We start from the raw sequence: 23,055 nt of genomic DNA, 5'->3' as shown, positions 1-23,055 counted from the left end.
AACATACTAGTACGCTTTAAATTTTATTTTATTTTTTTCAGCAAAGTGTTTATAGACAGTTTACTAGTCAAAAACATAACAAAATAATAAAGTCTGAATTAACATATATAGCCAAAGGCAATAATTAGTTAAACAATCTCAAATATAGGTACCAATGTCCACATAACCGAAAGCTGTACCAACACAGTACAACCATGGCTCCAGCCCACCCAAATTAAATCAAAATCACATACAGTCATCAGATTTAAACATACGTCAGTCACTTATGGTCTATTCTGACACAGAAACAATCTCTGGTATACAAGCTCCTGTGGGCTGAGACCAGGGATATCTAACCACAATCCCCACAATTTTTCAAATCTGCCAGGACAGCCCCTGTATAAAGATATGGCTTTCTAGGAGCAGAGAGGTACCAACACAAGACACCCAGGACTTGTGCATAGGGGGATCTAGGGATTTCCACAGCAATAGGATTAATTTATGAGCGTGAAAGAGGGCCCTTCCTACCGCTATCCTACGAAGTTCATCCTCAATTATTTCCTCCAGTACATTCAGGAGACTGCATTTAGGGTCCAATGGAATTTTCACCCTAAATACCATATTTAATTTGTCTATAACCTGTCTCCAGTAGAGATGTAATTTTAGGCAGCGCCATAGTAGATGGATTAAATTATTGTGGTCGCTTTTGCATCCATGTGCCTCCGTACTGTATCCAATAATATAGAGCCTCAAGGGGATGTAGTGAGAGCGTAGGCGAATATAGAGCTGAGAGAGCTTCTGGACCACATATAGAGAGCATGTTACAACAGCCTGATAAGCCTCCTCCCAGTGGTCACCCAACAGAGGTCCCAGATCCAGATCCCAGAGTGATGTCGCCGTGCTACGATGCCCTTTATAGAATTCAGACAATAGCATGTTATAGCATTATGAAATAAAACCTTTAGAGCTATCAGCCATTTGGATTAGGTTGAAAATAGGGGTGGGAGATAAATGCCACTTCTGCATGTTCCCCTGTGCCCTGACTGCATGCGGTAATTGCACACAGTAGAAATGCATATTTGCAGGTAACAAGTAAAAGGCTTGTAGGGAGGCAAAAGTTAACAGAACACCATCCTTAACCACTTAACCCCCGGACCATATTGCTGGTCAAAGACCAGAGCACTTTTTGCGATTCGGCACTGCGTCGCTTTAACTGACAATTGCGCGGTCGTACGACGTGGCTCCCAAACAAAATTGGCATCCTTTTTTCCCCACAAATAGAGCTTTCTTTTGGTGGTAATTGATCACCTCTGCGGTTTTTAGTTTTTGCGCTATAAACAAAAATAGAGCGACAATTTTGAAAAAAATGAATATTTTTTACGTTTTGCTATAATAAATATCCCCCAAAAATATATATATAAAAAAAAACTTTTTTGCTCAGTTTAGGCCGATACGTATTCTTCTACATATATTTCGTTAAAAAAAAATCGCAATAAGCGTTTATTGATTGGTTTGCGCAAATGTTATAGCGTTTACAAAATAGGGGGTATTTTTATGGCATTTTTATTAATATTTTCTTTTTACTAGTAATGGCGGCGATCAGCGATTTTTTTTCGGTACTGCGACATTATGGCGGACACTTCGGACACATTTTTGGGACCATTAGCATTTTTTATAGCGATCAGTGCTATAAAAATGCATTGGATTGATATAAAAATGCCACTGGCAGTGAAGGGGTTAACACTAGGGGGCGTGGAAGGGGTTAAGTATGTTCCCTGGGTGTGTTCTAACTGTAGGGCGGGTGGCCTCACTAGGGGAAATGACCGATCTTCTGTTCATACATTGTGGCCTGCGCGAGAGCAGACGTATAGCTACGGGCTCTCGCGCAGGGGAGCCAAACTGCCACCGTAAAATGACGGCGGCTGGTCGGCAAGTAGTTAAAGATCTGGGATGTATTATATATCCCATATACCTTCCACCGAGCGCCATGCACTAAGTTGACTAGATCCGAATAGTTATCATTATGCCATATTGAGCTATACTTTGTATACCCAGTGATATGTTGTAGGTATTTAGTCTTGATCCATATATTTTGAATGAAATCATATGTCGGTAGGAGCTTATTTGGTTTAGCACAGCTAAGGGCCTCAAGACCCTCTGAAACTGCATCTCTCTGAATATAGGTAAGCATAATGGGCCAGATTCACAGTGGAGATACGACGGAGTATCTCAGATACTCCGTCGTATCTCTCAGAGTATCTATGCGACTGATTAATAGAATCAGTTACGCATAGATATCCCTAAGATCCGACAGGTGTAATTGTTTTACACTGTCGGATCTTAGGATGCAGTACCGAGGCCGCCGCTGGGGGGAGTTTGCGTCGTAAACCAGCATCGGGTATGCAAATTAGGAGTTACGGCGATCCATGACGGATTTCCGCGTTCGCTACATCGCCGCTAGTCTAGTTTCCCGTCGCAAATTTAGTCGTCGTTTTGGGTGCCTTAACTTTACACAGCCCATGTTAAAGTATGGCCGTCGTTCCCACGTCGAAATGTAAAAATTAACGTTGTTTGCGTAAGCCGTCCGGGAATACGGAATTACGCTACGCGTCGCCGTTCGAAAAAATGATGTCACGTCGCGCAAAGCACGGCGGGTAATTCAAAAGGGAGCATGCGTAGTAGGTCCAGCGCGGGAGCGCGCCTAATTTAAATGGCACACGCCCATTTAAATTACGCGGGCTTACGCCGGAGGCCGCCGGCGTAGGTTTTCATTGCAAGTGCTCTGTGAATCAGGCACTTGCGATGAAAACTTTCGGCGGTGTAACGCATCTACGATACGTTACGCCGCCGCAATTCTACCTGAATCTGGCCAATATGTGTCACGGAAGGAATGTTATCCTCAGCGGGCTGAGTAGTAGTGAACCTGGGGCCAAATAAATGTTGCAAATGTGCCGATATATGATAGAGCCAAGAATTGGGAAAGGCTAGGCCCCTGTCATCCTTGGGCTGTTATAATTGCTCCTACCTCAGTGAAAATAACTTTCTTGACCCTTTACAGTCTGGCTTTCGCTCACAGCACATAACGGTCTTATTAAAACTCACCAACGATTTACTAACTGCTAAAACCAACAGCCACTACTCCATACTCCTATTTGACCTCTCTGCGACCTTTGATACTGTTGACAACCCACTGACTCCTCAATAAACTCCATTCCCTTGGCCTCCAAGATTCTGCTCTATCGTGGTTCTCTGCCTATCTATCACAGCACCCCTTCAGCGTTACCTACAACTCCGTCTCCTCCTCTCCATTGCCCCTTTCTGTGGGGTCCCCCAAGGCTCTGTTCTTGGACCCCTTCTCTTCTCTATCTACTCCTCCTTCCTTGGTCACTTGACCATTCAGGGCTTTCAATACCACTTATACACCGATGACACTCAAATATTTCTACGCCACACCTCACTCCTTCAGTCTTCTCTCGCATTACTGACATATCAGCATGGATGTCGCAACACTTCCTTAAACTAAATCTCTCTAAAACTGAGCTCTTAACCACTTAAGCCCCGGACCAATATGCTGCCTAAAGACCCAAGGGGTTTTTACAGTTCGGGACTGCGTCGCTTTACCAGACAATTGCGCGGTCGTGCGACGTGGCTCCCAAACAAAATTGGCGTCCTTTTTTCCCCATAAATAGAGCTTTCTTTTGGTGGTATTTGATCACCCCTGCGGTTTTTATTTTTTGCGCTATAAACAAAAATAGAGCGACAATTTTGAAAAAAATGCAATATTTTTTACTTTTTGCTATAATAAATATCCCCCAAAAACATATATAAATTTTTTTTCCTCAGTTTAGGCCGATACGTATTCTTCTACCTATTTTTGGTAAAAAAAAATCGCAATAATCGTTTATCGGTTGGTTTGCGCAAAATTTATAGCGTTTACAAAATAGGGGATAGTTTTATTGCATTTTTATTTTTTTTACTACTAATGGCGGCGATCAGCGATTTTTTTCGTGACTGCGACATTATGGCGGACACTTCGGACAATTTTGACACATTGTTGGGACCATTGTCATTTTCACAGCAAAAAATGCATTTAAATTGCATTCTTTATTGTGAAAATGACAGTTGCAGTTTGGGAGTTAAACACAGGGGGCGCTGTAACATTTAGGGTTCACTTTGTGTGTGTTTACAACTGTAGGGGGGTGTGGCTGTAGGACTGACATCATCGATCGAGTCTCCCTAATAAAAGGGATCATTTGATCGATGCGCCGCCATAGTGAAGCACAGGGAAGCCGTGTTTACATACGGCTCTCCCCGTTCTTCAGCTCCGGGGAGCGATCGCGACGGGGCGGCTATAAACGAATAGCCGCGCCGTCGTCCCGGATCGCTCTCCGAGGCTTACCGACGCATGTACCGGGGGGGGTCCCGATCGGACTCCCGACCCACGTTAAGCAGAGGACGTACAGGTACGTGCATGTGCCTGTCCGTGCCATTCTGCTGACGTATATTTACATGAGGCGGTCCTTAAGTGGTAATATCCCCCCCTGCCCGTGCCCCCTCTCCATGACTTTTCCATCAAAATCAACAATGCAACCATCAGTCCCACCCCTCACGCCAGGGTACTAGGTGTAATCCTAGACTCTGACTCTGACTTGTCATTTCAGCCTCAAGTCCAATTGTTGTCAAAGGTTTGTAGAATTCACCTCCATAATATAAAAAAAAAAACACCAAGCTCCTCATTCACTCCCTTGCTATCTCTCGCCTTGACTATTGCAACTCCCTTCTCATTGACCTGCCTCTCAATAGGCTATGCCCTCTTCAGTCTATCATGAAAGCTGCGGTCAGACTTATCTACCTTACCAACCATTCAGTGTCTGCCAACCCTCTCCTCCAATCCCTACACTGGCTCCCAATCACCCAGCGAATTAAATTCAAAATACTAACCACAACATACAAAGCCATTCACAAAACTCTGTCCCGAGCTACATCACCAATCTTGTCTCCAAATATCACCCAAATTGCCCTCTCTGCTCTTCTCAAGACCTTCTACTCTCAATCGTTCTCGTCTCCTCCTCCCATTCTAATCTCCAGGATTTCTCCAGAGCCTCTCCCATCCTCTGGAACTCGCTACCTCAACCTGTCCAGCTATTCCCTACTCTTGCTACCTTCAGGCGATCCCTGAAAACTCATCTCTTCAGGGAAGCCTATCATGTCTCCAGAGATAAAGGGATGGAATATTACCGGAATATTATAGTAGGAGAAAAAGAAGGGGAAAGGGGGGTTCTGGGAATGGTGGGGAATGAAAAGGAAATACTGCTGCAGCACTGGAGGTGTATCAAACCCAAGGTAAATGTAAAAGTAGGTAGCGCTGCACTGTGTGACATGCAATGGGGAAAAGAAAGAACTACCACTAATATGTTATCTGCGGGGGTCTGTATGTTGCTAAAAAGTGTTGCAAATTAACCGCTGTTGACACTTGCATTAGAATGCCATCCCCACCAGGGGCCTTACAGGTAGGAAAAGAGCTGGCCACCCTCTATAGTTCCTCCAAGGTAATAGGAGCATCTAATCACACCCTCTGGGCTATCGTCAGAGGGAAATCCCCTGAATATAGTGAGAGGTCTTCTAAGGACTGCAATCTCTGTGGTTGGTAAAGAGAAGCATAAAAGTCTGTTAATTCCTTCATAATTAATTCTGGGGGAATAACAACCCTACCGGATTTACTCTGGATAGCACCATTGGTCGGGGAGGCCTGTTGTGATTGGACAATCTTCTCCCACTCCTCAAAAAATGAAGCTTTATTAAAGAACCTTTTAGGTTCCACAGAGGATGCTCACAGAAGATCCAGAGAGTATGCTTTTAATTTTCAGTTAGGAAGCAAAAAGTTGATTCCCGTTACTTACTTGCTTGCAATATGCCCTACATTTTAAATATGTTTAGCATCATGTAGGAAAGCCTCCATTTTTGATTCTAACTAAGGTAATAAAGAATTAAATGTGGGGAGTGCATACATACAAAGTAAAAGGAAAGGGGAAAAAAATTAGAGAAAGTTTTACTGACAGGAATTCTATGGTGACAGCATACACTTTAATTTTATAATATCTGCATTATACTAGCAATACAAACAATAGATACTTTTGGCAATCCAATATACACATACATTAAACATCTCCTTTCATGTTGTGAGTGCTGCCTGTTTGCTGGTCATCTCATTCCACAACTTCCTGGATTTCCTGCATGCTTTGCAGATGCTCCTCTGCTGTTTACTTTTAATTTCTAAGGACTACATGTCCCATGGTACCTTGCTGACTACAATCAGTGATTCCTGTACTGACTCAGCCTTCTGAAACTCCTCTACTCAGCACCTCTGTAGATTTAGAAGGCAGACTTTGTGATTTCTGTAACATAGTGAATACATGTCAAAGAATTAATATATGTAATAGAGTGGGGGGTCTTAATAAAGTAAGTTTACCAACTTCAAAACTGTTCAGATTAATAGTGGAAGTGAATATAATGATATTACGTTTTGACTATAGATGCATTTGAAGGATTTCTCCTGCACCAGCGCTGGAAAAAAGTTGTGATGTTGTGTGATTGCGATTGTTTCTGTTACAAACATACTTGTTGGGGACTTAACACCTTGATCTAATATACTGTATGTAGGCTGAAGCTGCTGAGCCTGCTAGCCTGTTTGGTAACAGACAAATCAAGAAGTTCAGGCACAAGGGGTGCATGGCAGACACAGTTAGAAGTTCTGATATAAATACAGCGCAAAGCGCTGCAATAGTCTTTATGGTGAGGATAATAAATTGTGGGCTGTGTCGGAAACACTTTAGGCTGCTGTCCTCAGAATATGGCCAGCTCTGTTGGATACAAGAAGGGAGGAAAAAGGGAAGTGCCACCAAGTGCAGTATCACAAAAAGGAATTTAAAACAGACTTTTTTTTTAGTCAGCAGCTACAAATACTGTAGCAGCTGACTTTTAAAATAAAGACATATACCTGTCCTGGGCTAGAGCAATGTCCTCACCCGAAGCCGACATGTCCCTCGGTTCCTGAGTGGAGGCGTCGGCATCTTCAGTAAGGTTGCGTACACACGGTCGGTCAAAACCGATGGAAACAGACTGAAGGACCGTTTCATCGGTCCAAACCGATGGTGTGTGGGCCCCATCGGTCAGTTATCCTTCGGTCAAAAATTTTAGAACTTGCTTTAAAATTGAACCGATGGACGCCTAACCAATCGGTCAAAACCGACGGTTAAAAACCCCCGCAAGTCGACGCATGCTTGGAAGCATTGAACTTAATTTTTCTCAGCACGTCGTCGTGTTTTACGTCACCGCGTTGGACTCGGTCGTTTTTTTAACGGATGGTGTGTAGGCACATCAGACCATCAGTCAGCTTCATCGGATGGACTGATCGTCTGTACGCGGCTTCAGGGAATCATGAAGTGAAGCCTTGCAGCTTCACAGCCTGGTTCCCTACTGCGCGAGTCGCACTCCGCATCCTGACTGGTCCCTGCTGTCTTCTGGGACCTGTGTATCTCCCAGAAGACAGTGTAGGGGATGGAGGAGGGGAAGGAAATGGTGTAGAGCTCTGAGGATCCTGCACTGATCTATCGCCGGAAGTGGGAGAAAGTACTTGCATTAGACATGTATCTGCTCCCCCCTGAAAGGTGCCAAATGTGACACTGGATGGGGGAGGAACTGGATAAGCAGAAGTTCCATTTTTGGGTGGAACTCAACTTTAATACAAAGGGTTAAAAACACTCACAGGATAGGAATGAGTAAATCACATTATTGAGACAAGTGATTTACTCATTCCTATCCTGTGAGTGTTTTTAACCCTTTGCATTAAATTCCTTTTTGTGATACTGCACTAAATGGCGCTTCCCTTTCTCCTCCCTTCTGCTAGCCTTTTTGAACTAAGCTTTGGCAAATCCTAATTAACTGTATCAGTGGCGGCTGGTGCTCAACATTTTTTGGGGGGCGCAAACAAAACGAAAAATAAAAACCATCAATTGCCACCACTGTGCCCATCAATTATCGCCACTGTACAATGCCAAATGCAGCCACTGTGCCATGCCATTGTCGCCACTGTGCCCATCAATTGTCGCCACTGGGCCATGCCAAACGCAGCCACTGTGCCATCAATTGTCGCCACTGTGCCCATTAATTGTCGCCACTGTGCCCATTGTCGCCACTGTGCCATGACAAACACAGCCACTGTGCCATCAATTGTCACCACTGTGCCATGCCATTGTCGCCACTGTGACCATCAATTGTTGCCACTGTGCCATGCCATTGTCGCCACTGTGCCCATCAATTGTCAAACGCCATGTCAAACGCAGTCACTGTGCCATGACATTGTCGCCACTGTGACATGCCAAATGCAGCCACTGTGCTCATTGTCACCACTGTGCCATGCCATTGTCGCCACTGTGCCATGCCATTGTTGGCAGTTTGTCCCCTGAAAAACTGCCAGATTGCTTTTCCCGCCCATCTCTTACCTTTCTTGGGTCAGCAATCCTCCCTTCGCACTCCCTCCCTCGATGTCTTCTCCCGAGTCCCGCCCTCGATGTCGCTTCAGCCAATCAGGTTACCATTAACCAGAACCGGTGAACCTGATTGGCTGAGACGCCTGTCAGTGTTAACCAGGGAACACACACCCCATTAACCCTGTTAACTCACCAGGGGGCCGGCCATCTGAATAATGGGCAGCGGCGACAATATATAGATTCATGCAATGCATGAATCCATGTATTGTTTTTCAGTGGTGGTGCAGGAACGAGAGGGGGCGGAGCTCCTGTGCCCTCTATGAATGCACTGCCACTGAACTGTATGAACTTTTTAGTATCAGTGTTAAAATCTTGTCTGGGGACCAGCGATGCGTAATCAAAGTTTAAATGTACCCCTGGCTGGTGACCATAACTCAAATATATGGCTATTTTTTATTTATTTTTTAACTCCAAGTTTATTATGTCCATACAAAAGTAATTTCAAAATAATAGGCAAGCTACAATAAAACTCACCATGTTACAATCTGATTATACAATCTCCCCTAGGTCTACCAACAAGTATGTACCTAGTACAAGAGCATTCCCGATTGGATAGATCAGGTTAATCCTTATAGTACATCATTTGGTAGATGTATGGTTGATTGTTCAGATATTGTGTATGGTCAGATTGCAACACTGCACATATAGCTTCACTTCGCATTTTTCAGGAATAATTACAGAAAAAGTAACAAATTGATGACCCTAGAAAAACACAAAATTCTTAACTACAGGGTAGCACAAGGAGCAACACCCCTAAGCCGAAGGTAAGCTCACAATATGATAAAAGTATCCTACTGGACTGTTCACAATCATGAATAGTCTACCCGTGGGAGGTTGTCCCCCAGCTGGACCACCCCCTGAGGTTCCAGGAATGTGTGGGATTGAAAACTCTCCTTCTCCAGCTACCATACTGTTGGGAAATATTCAGAATCACATTCTAATATATGAACAATTCTCTAGTTTATATACATTTTGAAGAACTTGTTTACATACTATGGCAAGCAGTAGGTCTGGTTTACTCCACGGTTTCACAGTTGCCCATTTAGCTGCTGCCATGATAAACTGGAAATATTTACAGTGAGATCAAGATAGTCCAATTGGGGAATTTTGAACAGCACAGACCAAGGGGTTAACAAGTATTTTCCCCCAGTTTCAAAAGGAAGTTTTAACCACTTAATCACCGCCCCATAGCCGAATTACGGCTACAAGGCGGTTCCTTAACTCTGGGAGGACTTCCATAAACGTCCTCCCAGAGAATCGTTCCCGCGCACCCCCACGCAATCATCTGTGCTCGCCGGGTCCACGGGACCCGCAGCAACAAGGATCGCGGTAAAGGGCCAATGAACGCGGCTCTTTACCACATGATCGCGCCGTCCAATGACGGCGCGATCACAAATGTAAACAAGGCAAACAAGGGGTCACTTTCAGTTCATCGCTCTCCTCTCCTCACACCGATCCAGCATGAGAGGAGAGCAATTGGAGACAAACTGTAAGTGCTTTGCAGTGCCCAATAGTGCCCAGCAGTGCCCAATAGTGCCACATCTGTGCCCTACCAGTGCCAAACCAGTGCCGCCTGTGCTCAACAGTGCCGCCTGTGCCCATCAGTGCTCATCTGCCCCACTGCAGTGCCACATTAGTCCTGCCAGTGCCGCCTGTGCCCACCAGTGCCACCAGAGTCACATCAGTGCCACCTTTGCCAATCTGTTCCACTGCAGTGCCACCTGTGCCCACCAGTGCCACCAGAGCCACTTTTTCCCATCAGTTACACCTGCGCCACATCAGTGCCGCCTGTGCCCACCAGTGCCACCTCTCTACTTTCCAAAAATGGGTCATTTGGGGGGTATTTGTACTTTACTGGCTTGTTAGGGTCTCAAGAAATGAGAGAGGCTGTCAGTACATCAGGTGTAATCAAATTGATCAATTTTAAGTAATTGGCACCATAGCTTGTAGACCCTATAACTTTCACCCAGACTAATATCCACATGTTTTTTTTTCTTACCAAAGAAATGTAGCAGTATACATTTTTGGCTAAATTTATGAAGAAAAATTACTTTTTTGCTAAATTTTATAATAGAAATGAAGAAAAATTCATTTTTTTTTTAAATTGGTCTTTTTTCATGTATAGAGAAAAAAAAACACAGAGGTGATCAAATACCACCAAAAGAAAGCTCTATTTGTGTGAAAAAAAGGACAAAGATTTCATTTGGTTACAGTGTTGTATGACTGAGTAATTGTCATTCAAAATGTGAGAGCACCAAAATCTTAAAATTGGTCTGGTTATTAAGTGGGTTTAAGTGCTCAAGTGGTTAAACTGCTTTGCAATATGTGGTTGCCATCAATCTAAACCTGGACAAATTGATGCCCCAGGGCCACATTCAGCCCTCAATGCCTCGACTATCAGCATTCCACTCTGACCCTGTTAGTTTCCTCACTGAGGAAGCTCAGAGGGGCATGCTGACAGATGTCCACGTGGAGAGATGCATTAACTGGAAGGAGGGAGCCTGAGGAGCTGATCAGCATAGCGGGAAGGCTCAGTTCTGGTGGGAGGACATCACCTAGGAGACTTCCCAATGCTCTCCTGCCACTCTACTACCCAGCCAATTTCTTTCTGTGTTAATGCCTGCACGCTACAAACCCCATAGGTGGTGCACCTGTTATTCACTCCAAGTCAGGGATCTGCAGAAATCCCTGCTGTACCAATCTCAGGCACTCTCCTTCCAGACACATTGCTTTTCAATGGGCATTTGACAAGATATGAGGAGTTATGTTGCCGCCTCACCGACTGATTTCACCCTATAATGCTGTACTCACGATCCGCTATCCAATGTATTGCACACAGTTGCGGCACAGCCCCATTGAGCTCAGTGAGCAAATTTGACAAGTTGTGCCAAGTTAAAGCGGAATTCCACCCATTTAAAAGTCAGCAGCTACAAAAAGTGTAGCTGCTGACTTTTAACAAACACTCACCTGTCCCACAGTCCAGCGATGCAACTGCCCAAAGCCTCTCTACCCCACTCTCCACAGCGCCAGAATTGTGGGCTTCACAGTCCGGGCGCACACTGTGCATGCGCGTTTTGCAATGCGCTGTCTTGAATGGCCGGGGCAATCTTCTGTGACGTGTCCGAGAAGATTGCAGGGAGGGAGGGGATGGGAAGAGGTGAACTACGTCAAAAGAGGAGTGGGAGCTGGGTACCTATCAAAACCAAGTACCCTCCTCCATAAAAAATGACTTGCCAAATGTGGCATGTCAAGGGGTCACGAGTGTTTAAAGCAGAAGTTCTATTTTTGGGACATACATACATACTTATGGACCTTCCAGAGTCCAAAATCAACATTGAAAATAATCAAGTTTGGCCCTCCACAACAGTCCGTGTGGCTTTCTTAATTGCTCACCCTTGCACCAGACTATACCACCAAATGTTTATAGCAACCTCTGGGCAGTTTCCAAAACAGTACAGGTGAGTAAGAAGGGACGCTTTTATTCAGTCTGAAAAGGGTACAATGCCATTGACTTAAGAGCTTATAGGTGCGTTCCATAATATGCACTTTTTGTGACATACCTGAGCTGATACTGAAAATAAAATATTGCTGTATTTTAATAATTCCTCCACTGAGTAAATGGATGGTACTGCACTGTTTTACACCTTAGCAATTTGAGTATGCTTTCAGTAAGTTCTGTGAGAGTCCTTGAATTCATCATTTGTTTTAATTTGTTTTGTAAGCAGCACCTTTAATATCAGTAAGAGAGCATGTAACCTTCTTGGTCGGCCCATAGATAGCCCATGGCTACCTGATAGCCAAATATTTTTTCCCTTTTTATAGGACATGGTTTATTATAGTTTTGAAGACATTAACCTCAAGTGTTTTGGGTTGACAAAAGGAGAACCAAAGTCCCTGCTTGGTTGGAACTTCCTTTACACCATGGTAGTGAAGTTCAAAGCAAGGAAAAGGCAAAAGAGAAAATGATGGTATTGACAGACTTTCTTTGGAAGTCTATATAAAAGAGTGTTAGCTGGACTATAGATTTGTAGGAGAAAGTTAGGGACTTAGGGACTAGGATTCAGTGGATTTGAACTGCATCTGTAGTACTACAGAAAATAATGAACATTTTAATGAAAGCGGTAAGCAGCTCTCATGAACAAATCCAAGAATACCACAAGAAAAAAGAAAAACAGGATGCATATTACAGCCTTCTATAGTAAGCTGGATGTGGCTGGACTGTATAGAAAGGCTCTAATTTAAGGAAGGTCTGTATCTGCCTGTTGACCGTTTTTAAACTTTTTAACACAGCCATTCTTTAATTAATCTTTTATCAAGTGATTAATGGATTGTGTTGAATTTTAACCTTGAGTGAGCCATAGACAGAACAAATTCTGTCTGGCTCCTGAGGAACTGTCCAAAAATTGCTTTGCGGTCACCCCAGCCCAACATTCTTGATTGAAAACATAAGGCCCCTTTCAGACGTCCGCTCCGCCTGTCCGTTTTTACAAGTCCGTTAACGGACTTGTAATACATCCCTATGGGATCGCGTCCGTTAGCGGATGGAGCATCCGCTAGCGTCCGCGTCAGTCGGGATCCGCTTTTCCGAACGGAAGAAACCCTATTTTTCTTCCGTTCGGCGGAGCGGAACTGATGCAGACGGACTGACGGTCCGTCTGCATCAGGTTCCCCATAGGGGACAGCGGAGCAGAGACAGGGCGGTCCCTGCACTGTGTGCGGGGACCGCCCTATCCGCAGACAGCTAAGCGGGGATCCCCGCTGAGCCGACGGAGACACACGGAGCGGACCCGGAAACGGTCGGCTCCGTGTGAAAGAGCCCTAAGGTGCCAAATGGAAGATTGTCAGCTAAACAGCACCTGCATCCAATAGGATACAGCCACTGTTCAGGTATTTTGACAGCTGGCATGGTCAACTGTCAAAATACAATAGTGGGCGATTTATCCATCTGTGCTGTGTACCGTGGATGGAGGCATCTGTCAGATGTTTTAACATTCAGCTTCCAAGCTGAACACAAAAAATCAACTTTAGCACAAAATATATCTTTAGTTAGTTCTTAGTGAGTGCATTTGTGTGTATTGACATTTTACTGCCCTTTGTATTTTTTTTTTTTTTGTTATAGGAAAGAGCATCTCTTTCATATTTTCTATGGAGTTACCTGGAAATTATTGCAGAAATGTTTAAGTAAAAATGTTCAAAGCATTGCAAGTTTCAAGACCATGCGCATATTACATATATGTCAAGCATGCTTCTCTTCCTGTTTTCTAGTCATCAAAGTGAAACACAACTATTTTATTTATTTGATTTCTATAAAGCAGTACAGTTTTATGAAGCAATTTTTCTGATAAATATAATAAGACCATAGACTTTCCATATTTTTTTAATGCAAATTTTTAAGCCTGCGCGTGTACCTAGATTTATTACAAAAATGCTTTTAAAATATTCCATGTGTTTGCTATGTCAATAACACTCATATGATTTGTGATGCATAAAAGAGTAGATAGGAGCAAGGTATTACACTTTTATCTATGCTGACGTATTCTCAATTCAAAGAAATACAAAAAAAAGTGGTACTTTATAAGCCTTATTATCCTACTGCTATAACTGGATGATAAAGAGGAAATGATCATTACATTTTTTTTTACATAAAAAGCAGTTTTTTTTAGAGATAGGACTCAGTGAAAATGAACTGCCAGTTACAGTGTGTGTACAACTCTTCCTTCTCTTTATTCTAGAATGTGTTTTTTCAAGAGTGGGAATTCTTAAATGCTTCCTTAAGGACTTGCTGAGTGTTGCATGGCTACTTTCTGTCCCTCAATATCAAGGAGCTGCTATTAGGATCTGCAATGAAGTAGAAGCAATGTGAATTTAGTCACTGGTGTTGTGTGTTTGGCATGAGGATAGAAAGTCAATTATTTGCTTTCACGGTGGACATTTTCTGATGTGCTGCCCTGCACAGTAAAAGCTTTAACAGGCCGAGCTTTTAATATTTTAGCAAATTGCCCAATCGGGTTTGGTTTTACGCAACTGACGGCCTTTAAAGATTCAACAGAGTGTCGCTTTAGAGTGGGATGTCTACTCCCCCCCCACTTCACCCGTCACATAGAATACAAGACTTTAATTCTAGACAACAGTGAGCAGCTTCTGATGACAATCACATTTGCGCTGGGGAAAAAAAAAAAAGAATTGCTTGTTCTTCATGGTTATGAAAGGGATAAGACATGGTGAATATATATTAACCCTTCATTGTCACAGTAAACCAGCAGCCACTTAAAATGAAGGTGTTTCTACATCCACAACTGAAATAAAAATAATATAATGTGTACTAAATAATAAAAGTGCACACAGCAATAATGGGTAATAACTGATATAAATTAATATCCACACTTACAAAAGCCATAGTAGAAAACTGAATGGGACCAATTTAGACAATTTACCTTGATTGGTATATGCAACTCACATCCTAAAATCTGGAGTCACAAATAATTTACAATGAAAAACATTCCTGCTAAAGGCATATTTAGAATACCGGCATCTTGCACTGTCTGGACATTTAACATTGCAGACTAGTACCTAAATTGGCACTAAACCTATAGGTACCCAACAAAATAGTTACAAGTGCCTGAACCACTTCTGATATGACTAAGTGGTATAAAAAACTTGGGATTGATGGTATGCATTTCTGCATGCTACATTTTATCACTGTATAAAAAAAATTGCAAGAAAATATCACAAAAATATATCATTGCTGGAGACAGGTGGGTGTGAGATGGATAACTCCACATGCAAAACATACTGTACTTCTCAGGACAAAATATTTCAAATAACCAAACAAGACACCAACCAGATATCTGACACCGATAGATAATACCAACAATTATGCCATTGTTTGCTTACAGACATTGCGGTGCTAACAGAAACTGTGAGTCAGAGTTGACACAAATACAGAATTGCCTGGGCTCGCCCTTTTCTGTATCCAACTTAAGTTTAAAGCGTTTGTTATTTAAACAAAAAAACTTTTTTAACAAACATGTAATACTGTGGTTTTGCACAGAGAAGCACCGATCCTCCTTTTCTCAGCTCCCCGTCGGTGCTCTGGGCTGCCTCCCCTTTGCAGAGTCCCCCCATAGTAAGCTGTTTGCTATCGGGGCACTAATGCATGCTTGCTCCTGAGCTGTTCTCAGTCTGTGATTGGCAGCAGTCAATAGCCGCTGCTGCTGCATCTCAGCCAATGAGTGAGAGACCAAGGAAAGCCCCGGCTCTCTTGCACATCGCTGGATCGAGAAGTGGCTCAGATGAGTATTAAGGGGGCTGTGGGGGAAGCAGCACAGAAGGTTTGTTTACCTTCATGCATAGAATACAGATGCTATAGAGGAAAAGCCAATACACAGCTTTTCCTGTTTACACTGTGATCGGCTGTGATTGGACACAGCTGATCACGTGGTAAAGAGCCTCCATCAGAGGCTCTTTACCTAGATCGGAGATGTGGTGTGTCAGACTGGCACACCACAATACCAATCGCCACGCTACGCGCCTCTGTGGTTGCGTGCTGGCTTGTTATCCTGCTGGATGTCATACGACGCCCAGTCAGGATAACTGAACCACCTCCCGGCCGTCTTTCTTCTATAGGCCAGACGGGAAGTGGTTAAAGTGGTTGTAAACCTCTGAAATTAAATATGAACAAAGCATATCCCTCTATAGTGTGTACTTGTCTCAAGCCAGAGCACCAAGTGTCTTTTCTGTCTGCTGCATCATTCCTAAGCTATCTGTATGAGTCACATCTGACAGGTTTTCCTGACACCAAGAGGTAAAAAGGTGACAGGAAAGGGAACTCCAGCACACAGCCTGTGATTGACAGCTTCAGCTCTATTCTTATGTGCTGTGTGAAGGTGTGTCCATTCCCTTCAATCAGCACACCTCTCTGAGTGTAATTTCAGCTCCCTGTCCCTTGCTTTCTGACTCAGCTCAGACAAGCTGTATAAATTCTGGACTTTGAACAGCTGAAGAGAGGAGAAGATTGCAGATGCAACTTATGTAGGAGGATTGGTTTAATCTCTGTGCATCACCTGAGTCTCTTTACTGGGTATGCAAGGTTTTTATGTGAATATACACCCGTTGGGATCCATTTATTAAAAAATGCTTAGCCATCCATCCAGTGAACCTGCACATACAGTAAAACCTTAGTTTGCGAGCATAATTTGTTCCAGAAACATGGCACTTGTATATCAAAGCATTTTTTTTACACAGGGTATAAAAGAGAAGAGAGGCACCTCTAAGTGTAGCAATAAGGTGCTAAAAGTTGTACCTTCATTAAATGTAACCATATTGCTACACTTAGAGGCGCCTCTCTTCTTTTTTATACTCGGTTGTGACATGACACTACTCTTGTATCAAGACATCGCTTGTATATCAAGGAAAAATATATTAAAACATATTGCTTGTCTTGCAAAACGCTCTAAAACCAAGGTTTTACTGTACATTTATTTTGGCCCCAAAAAATGTTGTTTTATTCTTCTGAATTAATAGTCTTATCCTTTTGCATGAATTACTGCATCAATACAGCGTGGCATGGAGGCAATCAGCCAGCACAACTGCTGAGGTGTTATGAAAGCCCAGGTTGCTTTGATAGCGGCCTTCAGCTCATCTGTATCATTGGGTCTCTCATCTTCCTCTTTACAGTACCCTACAGATTCTCTATGGGGTTTAGGTCAGACAAGTTTTCTGACCAATCAAGTACAGTGATACCATGATCATTAAACCAGGTTTTGGTACATTTGGCAGTGTGGGCAGACGCCAGGTCTTGCTGGAAAATTAAATCAGCATCTCCAAAAAGGTGGTCAGCAGAGGGAAGCATGAAGTGCTCTAGAATTTCCTGGTAGAGGCTGTGCTGACTTTGTGAAACATAAGTGATGCGCTAATATCAACAATTGCTGCTGTAAGTACAAAATAGTGCTAATGATACCACATACACATCCTGAGCCAGGAGGTATCAAACAATGTGCAAATAAATATAACAAATAAGTGCTGACTTTGGACTTGATAAAACACAGTGGACCAACACCAGCAGATGACATGGCTCCCCAAATCATCACTGACTGTGGAAACTTCACACTGGACCTCATGCAACTTGGATTAAGCGCCACTCCCTTCTTCATCCAGACTCTGGGACCTTGATTTCCAAATTAAATGTACTTTCATCTGAAAAGAAAACTTTGGACCACTGAGCAACAGTCCAGTCCTTTTTCTCCTTAGTCCAGGTAAGATGCTTCTTTAACCACTTCCCGCCCGGCCTATAGCCGATTTACATCCGGGAAGTGGTTTTGAAATCCTGACTGGACGTCCATGGATGTCCTGCAGGATTTCATGCCGCGCGCAGTCTGACACCCTGCATCTCCGATCTCGGTAAAGAGCCTCCGGTGGAGACTCTTTACCACGTGATCAGCCGTGTCCAATCACGGCTGATCACGATGTAAACAGGAAGAGCCGTTGATGGCTCTTCCTCACTCGCGTCTGACAGACGCGAGTAGAAGAGAGACGATCGGCGGCTCTCCTGACAGGGGGGGTTTGTGCTGATTGTTTATCAGCGCAGCCCCCCCTCGGATCGCCACACTGGACCACCAGGGAAGCCCACTCTGGACCACCAGGGAAGGGCAAATACAAAAAAAGTATTGAAAAAAAAAAAAAGTCTTGGAAAAAAAAAAAAAGCTTTAAAAAAAAAAAAATGATGCCAATCAGTGCCCACAAATGGGCACTGACTGGCAACATGGGTAGATCAGTGCCGCCCCACAGTGTCCATCAGTGCCACCCCACAGTGCCCAACCATGCCCAGTGCCCACCTATCTGTGCCACCCATAAGTATCCATCAGTGCCACCCATAAGTGGCGCCTATGAGTGCCCAGTGCCACCCATGAGTGCCCATCAGTGCCGCCCATGAGTGCCCATCAGTGCCGCCTATGTGTGCCCATCAGTGCCGCCTATGTGTGCCCATCAGTGCCGCATACCAGCGCCGCCAATCAGTGCCACCTCATCTGTGCCCATCAGTACTACCTCATCGGTGCCCATCAGTGCCGCCATATCAGTGCCCGTAATTGAATGAGAAAACGTACTTATTTACAAAAACATTAACAGAAAAAAATAAAAACTTAATTTTTTTCAAAATTTTCAGTCTTTTTTTTAGTTGTTGCACAAAAAAAAAAATCGCAGAGCTGATCAAATACCAGCAAAAGAAAGCTCTATTTGTGGGGAAAAAATGACGCCAATTTTGTGTGGGAGCCACGTCGCACTACCGCGCAATTGCCATTCAAAGTGCGACAGTGCTGAAAGCTGAAAATTGGCTTGGGCGGGAAGGTGCGTAAGTGCCTGGTATGGAAGTGGTTAACAATGACCTTTTGTGAATTACCCTCTTTGTGGAGGGTGTCAATGACTGTCTCCTTGACAACTGTCAAGTCAGAAGTCTTCCCAATGATTGTGTATCCTACTGAACCAGACTGAGACACTCAAGACTAAAGGTTCAGAAAACATTTACAGGTGTTTTGATTTAACCAGTTAATCACCGCCCTATAGCCGAAATACGGCTACAAGGCGGTTGCTTAACTCTGGGAGGACGTCCATGGACGTCCTCCCAGAGAATCGTTCTCACGGGCGCGCACACGCCCTCAATGTTGCTCGCCGGGTCCACGGGACCCGCAGCAACCAGGATCACGGTAAAGGGCCAATGAAATCGGCTCTTTACCACGTGATCACGCCGTCCAATGATGGCGCGATCACAAATGTAAACAAACCTGGCAAACAGGTCGTTTCCAGGTCATCTTTCTCGGATTCGACCTATGAGCGCGTAACAAGTAGCGGGTCTGATACGGAATCAGAGGAGGAATGTGTGCCCACTAAAAGAAGGCGTTCTGGCATGGAGCAGCAGCAGCCAACTACTAGCAGCACAGTGCCGTCCACCCGGCGAGCAGTGGCGTCCACCCGGCGAGCAGTGGCGTCCACCCGGCGAGCAGTGTCGTCCACCTCGCGAGCAGTGCAACAAAGGCCAGGCACCAGTAGGATGTCCTCTCCGCCCCAAAGGGATAGGAGCCATGCCAGCCTTCCCTATGGCCTTCAAAACCCCCAGTGGCTGCCTTCTTATTCTGGAGCAACAAATATCCCCCCTTTCACCGCCCAGCCAGGTGAACACCGAAAATGTTGCCATGATAGATTTTTTTTATTTGCTTTTTACAGAAGAATTATTATCATCCATTGTGGCCCAGTGCAACCTCTACGCTCAGCAGTTCATAGAAAGCAACCCCGATTCCAGCTATGCCCGCCCCTTTGAGTGGAGAGAACGGACCGTAGAGGAGTTCAAAATATTTTTAGGACTGACCTTCAATATGGGTCTCTCTCAAAAAAAAAACAATCCTACTCCTATTGGTCTACCAAAGCCATCCACCACATGCCAGTCTTCTCATCCCGTATGCCCAGATCCCGATACTTTTTTATTCTACGATTCCTCCACTATAATGACAACACCCAGTGCCCTCCCAGAAATGACCCTTCTTTTGACAAATTATTTAAAATTCGGCCACTCCTAAATTTTTTCTCTCAAAAATTCCCCCAGTCATATACCCCTGAACAGAATATATCCATAGATGAGTCCCTTGTGAAATTCTCCGGCAGGCTGGGCATCAAACAGTTCATCCCCAGCAAAAGGGCCCGATATGGGGTGAAAATGTATAAACTGTGCGACCGAGACACAGGGTACATCTACTCCTTCCTTGTATACGAAGGGAAGGACTCCCAACTGCATCCCCCCGAATGCCCAGAGTATATTGGAAGCAGTGGAAAAGTGGTCTGGGAGCTTATCTATCGGCTCCTTGGAAAGGGATACCACCTTTATGTGGACAATTTTTACACTAGCCTGCCCCTGTTTCACAATCTACACCGGAGAGACACCCCAGCATGTGGCACAGTAAGAACCAACATAAAGGGCTTCCCGCAAAAATTAGTTAATCAGAAGCTAAAACGAGGAGAGACGACATCTTTGCGGAACCAGGAGCTATTGGCTGTAAAGTGGAGGGACAGACGAGACGTCCACATGCTCACCACCATCCACGATGACACCTACATGGAAGTCCCCAAAAGAAGAGGCCCAGTCCAGAAACCATCTTGTGTCTACGACTACAATTTGTTTATGGGAGGCGTTGACTTCAACGATCAAATGATTGAACCCCGCACCCTATCTTTACTTTCAAGAAGACGTCATCACCGCCCTTTTGTTCCCTGAAATCCCACCAGAAATTCTTTGCACTGATTGCGTAAGCAGACTTCACGAACGCCACTTTCCTGACGAAATCCCCCCCCCCCCGTGAAAATGGGCGCAAACGCCAGAAGAAATGCCGGGTGTGCTCCAGAGGAGGAGTCAGAAGAGACACCACAGTTTATTGTCCCGATTGTCCTTCCCAACCAGGCCTCTGTTTAGGTGTATGTTTCCGCCGTTACCATACTGCTCCAGATTATTAGGTAAAAAAAAATCAAAATTTCCTGTCATTTTCCTCCACACCCCTGATGCCACTGCACTGTACATACCTCTGCCTTCTCCGTTACCGACCCTGGACTGTTATACGACCACTCTTTTGCCTAACGCTAAAAATACCTCTGCCTTCTCCGGAACTGACCCTGGCTTGTTTTACGACCACGCTTCTGCCTAACGCTTAACTGTACCTACCTCTGCCTGCTCTGAAATTGACCCTGGACTGTTTGACCTTTTGATCTTTTACCCTGCTATGCTAGTGGGAACACAGGGGTCTCACATATGTGAGGGGCTCCAGAATTGTTTTTCTGGATGAAATTTTTTTTTCCCGGGTTAGGGTCTGGTTGCCCGGAGGCTTCAAAGAGATTTGGGTGGGAGAAGCCTCTACCCCTGTCCCCATTCTTTCCTGGCCTGCTACCTGGACCATGTTCCTGCTTACTACCAGGACCAATATTTTGTCACTGCTGGCAATGTTTCTACGTGCACTGGCCCTGGACTGTATATGGACAGTATCCCTGTACTGACTACGGACAATAGTCCTGCCTGCTGCCTGGACAATTCCATTCACTGTCGCTGACCACGTCCCTGCCTGCTGCCTGGATCGGGGCTCTCCTTCTGTGGACAATTGCACTACTAAAAAACACAGGTAATCCTTTTTTTTTTTTTTACCCATTACTCAGCAGAATGTATTTTAGGGTGTAATTCTTGGTATGTACATGCTGTGTTAGAAATATGAAGGGCCTTCAAAAATGTGATAGATTGTAAGAAAATTGGATGTGTAATTTTTGTCCCTAGAACACCTGATGGTGCTTCTTGGATGTTGGGTCTCTATGTGGCCAGGCTGTTAAAAAAGCTCACACATGTGGTATCGCCATACTCAGGAGGAGCAGCATCAGAATATATTTTGGGGTGTAATTTTTGCTATGTACATGCTATGTGTTGGGAATATCCTATAAATGGACAACTTTGTGTAAAAAAAAATGCGTTTTCATTTTTTTTCCACATTTTCCAAAAACATCTGGAAAAAAATAAACCGTTCAAAAGACTCATTATGCCTCATAGGTTATACGTTGGGGTGTTAGCTTTCCAAAATGGGGTCACTTTGTGGGCGTTTCCATTGTCCTGGTGCTCCAGGGCCTTCAAAACTGTAATAGGTGGTTGAGAGATTAGATGTGTAATTTATGCTTCTAAAACGCTTGAAGTTGCTACTTCGGCGTTGGGCCTCTGTATGTGGCCAGACTGTGTAAAAGTCTCACACATGTGGTATCGCCATACTCAGGAGGAGCAGGAGAATATATTTTGGGGTGTCATTTGTGGAATATACATGCTATGTGAGAGAAATAACCTGTTATAATGACAATATGGTGTGGAAAAAAAAACTCTTAATTTTGCAAAGAATTGTGGGAAAAAATTACAACTTCAAAAAACTAACTATACCTCTTACTAACTACCTTGGAATGTCTACTTTCCAAAAATGGGTCATTTGGGGGGTATTTGTACTTTACTGGCTTGTTAGGGTCTCAAGAAATGAGAGGCTGTCAGTACATCAGATGTGATCAAATTGATAAATTTTCAGTAATTGGTACCATAGCTTGTAGACCCTATAACCTTTACCCAGACTAAATACTATCCAATTTTTTTTTTTTTTACCAAAGATATGTAGCAGTATACATTTTAGGCCAAATTTATGAAGACAAATTATTTTTTTGCAAAATGTTATGATAGAAATGAAGAAAATTCTTTTTTTTTTTTACCAAATTTTCGTTCTTTTTTCATTTATAGCGAACAAAATAAAAATCGCAGAGGTGATCAAATACCATCAAAAGAAAGCTCTATTTGTGGGGAAAAAAGAACAACATTTTCATATGGTTACAGTGTTGTATGACTGAGTTATTGTCATTCAAACTGTGAGAGAACCGAAAGCTGAAAATTGGTCTGGTTATTAAGTGGGTTTACGTGCCCAGTGGTCAAGTGGTTAATTAGCCGATTAGAGTGTGACACCATGAGTCTATAATATTGAAC

General features: G+C 43.9%; 1 protein-coding gene across 19 annotated transcripts in view; it reads right to left on the bottom strand.

Moving 5' to 3' along the window:
- Nucleotides 1-23,055, bottom strand: part of KCNMA1 (potassium calcium-activated channel subfamily M alpha 1) — an 856,444-nt gene that overhangs the window by 121,627 nt on the left and 711,762 nt on the right. The window lies entirely within an intron of this gene.

Source organism: Rana temporaria, chromosome 8, assembly GCF_905171775.1.
Source record: "Rana temporaria chromosome 8, aRanTem1.1, whole genome shotgun sequence".
NCBI classification, from domain to species: Eukaryota; Metazoa; Chordata; class Amphibia; order Anura; family Ranidae; genus Rana; species Rana temporaria.
The sequence above is the reverse complement of the archived record's forward strand: the minus strand, read 5'-3'. Positions and strand labels throughout refer to the sequence as shown.